Source organism: Phasianus colchicus, chromosome 1 (assembly GCF_987193195.1).
Source record: "Phasianus colchicus chromosome 1, bPhaCol1.hap1.1, whole genome shotgun sequence".
Classification (NCBI taxonomy): Eukaryota; Metazoa; Chordata; class Aves; order Galliformes; family Phasianidae; genus Phasianus; species Phasianus colchicus.
Window position 1 is genome coordinate 180,724,982 of NC_143436.1, and position 6,068 is coordinate 180,731,049.

The following is a 6,068-nucleotide window of genomic DNA, read 5'->3' on the forward strand; positions in this document are numbered from 1 at the left end:
TTGCTGTCCTGTCATTTCCAGGTGGAGAGTGATATACGAGTACTGCATGTTGGTCTTTATTATCTCTGAAGAATACATCCTCGAGGAGCCTGCTAGAAAGGAATGCGCTTATTTCTAAAGGCAGCCTGTTAGTTTGTACTGAGAAGCCCAAGAAAGCGTTTGGTGTGAGATTGTTAGGGAAAGTGAAGTACGAAGGTAGCACAGGAAGGCTTGCAGGAGGTCTGTGTGCCCGCCAGGGGGCACGGCAAGCTTGGGCTGCAGCTTGCTTAGTGCTGAGCAGAGCAATAAGAAGGGAGGCAAAAGTTTCCATCTTGCTTTTGCATCCAGAAAGAAATTGAGAGATTCTAATGAATATATAGAATAAAAATGGGAGTGTGGAGTGTATATAAAAGATTAAAAAAACAAAACCCACAAAGCAGACATGGACTTACCAAAAGGCACTGCACGTTTGGGACTGTGCAGAAGTCTGTTTTGGAATAAGCTTATCAGTTTTGTTTTGTCTCCAGTGGTGTAACTGAATTAGAAAAAGTGATCCCTTTCTCTACCAGCCTAGGAGCATGCAGATCACATCTGGAACCTGAACAGTCGTGCACTCAAAGCTGCCATGTTATAATTTCTATAATATTTTAATCAAAGCCCTCTTTCCATCATTTCAAAATCAGATGGTAAGAGAGGAATTGAGAATCAGAAAAGAAGCAAGCAAAAAGTTCTTTTCCCAGCCTTGAAAGGAAAGGAAATCAGAGCACAGAAAGGAAATAAAGAGAACCCCAAACTATTACTAAAGTCTCATGAGTGTATTTTTTTTATTTTTTTTTTTTAAATTGCCAGTCTCATGACTTTCTGGGAACTGATTTATTGAAAGCCTTGGTTTGGCAATTCTGCGCTTGGCTAGCTTGGCCTTTGCCCAAGTCCCCTCTTTTTCTTTGGCAGCACTTAAAACAGTTGAGCTGTGGCCCATGCTCCTTCGTAATCCAAGATTGCTGTGTGCAATGAAGAGCCCTTCGGCAGAGGAAATGAGCACGGTGACCCCAAGCCCAGCTGGCTGCATGTGCTGTAGGGGGCTGCTCCCCAGCACTGCCCCCTCGGTGGGCTCAGCGCATCTGGCACTCTGCAACTGGTGCAGAAACTCGTGTTTATTTTAAATCCCGCCGGTTCAGCTGGCAGTAACCCAACCGCTGGAAACTCAGTTGTTTAGAGAGAGCTCATCTGATCTTTCCAATTATTTTGCATTTGCATGAGCTGCTGTACAGCAGACAGACGCAGCGTGCAGCCGTCTCCTGCGGCAGCTCGAGTCCCGCTGGAGCAGTGCCGCAGCAGTGCCGGCCATTAGTGGTCGCTCAGCGAGCTCAGCAGGAAAGCAGCAATAACACAATGCTTCCAGTGTGCTTCACGGGCTTTGCCAGTCCTCTCTCGTTTCAAGGCAGAGCATTGCAGGTGTATGGAGAGGGTACAGAAGGTTTGTTTCTTTTGCGCTGCTTTTAGGGCTTTCAGCCGAGCTGTTGGAACACCTTGGGGTTAGTAGCCCATAGCAGTACCACTGCTGTTACAAGCTGCTGAGGTAGCACTCTGCCCTGTTACTTTTTAACACATTTAGGTTTTGTATATACAGAATCAAGCAGTACTAAGGCTTTGTTTTAAACTGGCAGCTGTGAAGTTAGCAGTGTCCATGCCAGGACAGCAGCACAGAGCCTGGCTGACCAGCACAGTACTGAAGCCCCGGGCATCGCCAAGTGAAGGAGCGTCCAACTTTGGTTTTTATGTCCTGTGTGATTAAGAGTGATGCTTTTAGTAATCCTCTTAAGAGCAAATGTCTCTTAAAGGCTTCCTGTAAGTTGCTGGTCTCGCTGGCTGTCTGCAGCTGATATTCCAGCGCTGGTGCTTGTTGCACTTGACAGAGTTATGTGTAGGCTGGTTGCTTACTAAGATGGAGGAAGCTTGAAACATTCACCTATATAATGAAAAAGCAAATGCTTTTCCAGAAATTACTGGCTATTAAGCAGAGGGAGGTATCTCCTGAGCTGAGATTGTTGTAGCTGTTGCAGACCTGGTTGTCTATAAAACCTTTGCCATTTGTTAGCTGGGACAGGCAATCACTTAATTTGAATGTGTTTGCTTTTACACCTCTTCCTGCCCCTCTGCTCTGCACTGCTGAGGCCTCACCTGCAGTACTGCGTCCAGATGTGGAGTCCTCAGTACAGGAGAGACATGGACCTGCTGGAATGTGTCCAGTGGAGAGTAACAAAAATGATCCAAGGGATGGAACACCTCCCTACAAGGACAGGCTGAGAGCTGGGGCTGTGCAGCCTGGAGAAGAGAAGGCTCTGAAGTGACCTGAGATCAGCTTTTCAATATCTAAAGGGGAGCTACAGGAAAGAAGGAGACAGACTCGTTAGCAGGGTCCGTGGTGATAAAACAAGGGGAAACTGTTTCAAGCTTAAAGAGGGGAAGTTTAGGTTAGATATAAGGAAAAAGTCTTTTACAGTGGGGGTGGTGAGGCACTGGCACAGGTTGCCCAGAGATGTGGCGAATGCTCCATCCTTGCAGACTTTCAAGGCGAGGCTGGATCAGGCCCTGGGCAACCTGATTTAGCTGTGCCCTAGATGGCCCTCAGAGGTCACTTCCAACTCTAATGATTCTAGGATTCTTTGATTCTCTTGATGCTGGTTTAATACTTCAAACAGTATGTATGAAACACAAAAATCTCCAGCAAACATATGAACAGTTTTGTTCTAAAGATTTGCTTCCACTGCACAGACAACCAAGATGCTGCTAGAACAGCCTAAGTAAAACTCAAATTTTAAATGTACTATTACGAATATCATATTTGACTGAATCAAAAAGTCATAGGTTCAAACACAAGAACACAGAACTGTGTGCTTTTGTTTGATGCTTGTACTTAATGATTATGGAGGTGACTGTCCCTCTGTACTTGCCACTGGTAAGGCCGCACCTCAAGTCCTGTATTAAGTTTTGGGCATCTCACTACAAGAAAGACACTGAGGTCCTGGAGCATGTCCAGAGAAGAGCAGTAAAGCTGTGAAGGGTCTGGAGCACAAGGCTTATGGGGAGTGGCTGAGGGAGCTGGGATTGTTCAGTCTGGAGAAGAGGAGACTCAGGGGAGACGTTATAGCTCTCTGCAACTGCCTGAAAGGATGAGATGGAATGGGCTAAAGTTGCACTGGGGGTTGGGTGGGAGGATGTTCAGATTGGTTTGTAGGAAACATTTCTTCTCAGGAAGAGCACAGGCTGCTCAGGGAGGTGGTGCAGTTACCTGTTCAAGAAATGTGGAGTTGTGGCACTGAGGGATATGGTTAGTGGGCATGGTGGGGATGTTTGATCATTGGACTGGATGATATTAGTAATCTTTTCCAATATTAATGACTCTATGATTCTATTTGATTATAAATACAATAGAAGGCAGATATAGCAGCACCCCTATACACCAGAGCACGACCCCTTGATCTGTTCCAGAGAAAGAACACAGAGCTTTCATTCAAAGAAGACTGAGATGCACTCATGCGCACTACATGAGAAACCACATCCTCATCTGCAGTGTGCATCTTCCTCTGCTTTGCAAGAAAAAAATCTGAAATTCTAATTTTTTTGCTAGAGCTCTTGCATCTTGTGTAAAGAAAGGTAATGGTGCCAGCTCGGTTTAGGGTAAGCAGTATGCTGTAATCTGTCTTGCTTAATTTGCTGAGTTATTCATCTTTCCCCATGCATAGATTTGTTAGTGGCTTTGCTCACTGGATAGGAAGAATATGAGTGCAGTGGTTTAGATTTCACTGAACATGGAAAAATCTAGATGGCCAGTTCTGCAAACCAAAATGCACATGAGCAATTCCTCAAATAAACCAGGACTGCTGGTGAGACTCATAGATCTTGTGAGACTAACTTTGCTGCCTATTTTAGCTTACTGCAAAAGAATGCGGTTAACATTTGAGTAACAGGTTACTTCAGGTGCTATACAAACCTTTTTGAAACTAATTTCTAAATATTTTTATACACAAGTTAGCAGTTTGGGTATCTTAAACTGATAAAGAAAAATGTCAGCAAATAAAAATATCTTCCAGGGATGCTGAAAATTTGATGAAAAGCAAATGACGTCCGTCATACTAACATTCTGAAGAATGCCTGAACCTTACATACAGAGTGTGCTGGAGGCTCCTGTCTTGATGAAGATATTCCAGGAGCATTCTCAGCAGCTGCACTGGTTGCAGTGGCACCAGTTCTAGCAGAAACTGAAGTAAAGATATTTTTTCTACCATTTAATTCCCAGTCTGAAAAGAAAAGGCAGAAAGAGTTAGGCTATGCCAAGAATTGGGCTATGCCAAGGTGAAGAAGAGAACACTGAATGCCCTCCATCTCAGTGCAGCTGGCAGCACAACTGCTACTTTTACTTTCAGTATTTGGATTAAAAACTCTTATGTAGGTGTTGGGCAAATCTTCATTTTGCTTGGAAAATCATGGTAACAGTACACTCTGTTGCTGTATTTTAGTGTATGTGCTATGTCTAGCAGGACATAGTCTTACAGTGTTATCACAAAACTACTAATGAAAAAGGCACTTATGTAAAAAAAGTTATCTTCTGCCCTGCCACATGAGCAGGAGTAATGTGACTCGGCTGCTATTGAAAGATGAACTTACCCTAAAAGCTGGATTCTATTTTTCTATATACAATAGTGGGAGTAGTGCCATCACAAGAAAAGAGAAAACATTAAAAACAACCTTTGTAAATGCAAAGGACTTTAAAGAATTTGGGGTGGAATTGTGACAGAGCTTTCCATGAGGACTCTCTAAGGCCTTAGCAGCAGGAGATTACATTTTAAGTTATAAAATATAATTGCTAAGAAGAGCTGTAAGCATGAATCTAATCCAACATTTTCATGGGCTGTTGCATTTGGGAACAAGGTTTTTGGAGCCCTATTAGTTGTACGGTAACACCTGACATGGGTTTCTGCATAAATGAAATTCTCAGCAGCCTATGTTGTCTAGAAGAACTGACCTCCTACAGAAATGAAGGACTTTCTCACCAGTTGTGTAACTTGTATTTCTTACACTCTCCTGAAGGGAACTAAGAATTGACCTTTCAGAAAGAAAGAGTTTGGAGCAATTATGTGCACTTCAGTAGTCTCTTTGAAACTTCGTTTTATAGAATTAAACCTCAGAGATTCTTTCTCCTTCTTTTCCTCGAGGCAAGTATAGTTTGATCACTGACATGTTCTCTCTGTAGGCTAAACCTAGTTTTATTTCGAAGAAAATGCTGAGCTCATTGGAGCATGTAACGTGCCATACTGCATTATGTTCATTTAGCCCAACTGTGCACATCTAACTTGCTGATTCCCAGTGCTTCTGAGAGGGAGCAAAAAAAAAAAAACCCGAACCCCAAAATATTTTCAACAGAATTGGTGTGATGGAGAATTCATCCTAGCTTGTTTAAACCTTGTGTTTCAGCCTGTTTTTCAGTACTTTTTAAATAAATAGCATCAATATACAGAAATAGTAATTGAGGACAGGAGAATATTGCACTTTCTCTGAGACCCTCACTGTGTGACCTCAGTAACATCCAGTCTTGCAGTCTATCTTGTTCTTTGATGAGAAGATAACACTTGCCTCCAAATAGACTAGTTTTCAACTTCATAGTCTACCTCCTCTTGTACTACAAGACTAAAAAACTCACAAACCATGTTTTCTATTCTACTTTTTATGTCTGTGAGCCCTATGCTAGATCTTGACCCAGAATTTTGGAGCAGCCCTCAGAAAATGCATCATATAATATAATAAGTAACAAAACCTTTTTTTTTTTCCTAATTTTTACTGTTTAATAAAGAGATCAGACTTCAACAGCTCTGCATGTTCCATTTGAGAATGGACCAGTAATGTATTTATGTCAGTGAAAAATGGAGTCGCAAAGAAACAAAAAAGTTGATGAATTTTTGGCAGTCTTGAAACCTATTCTCGAATTCTCCCAGCCCCACAGCTTTTTTCACGACCCAAACAGAACTGCAGGTAATGCCAGGGGGGAACGGCGGCAGGTGAGAACCCCGCCATGATACGGAAGGCTTGCC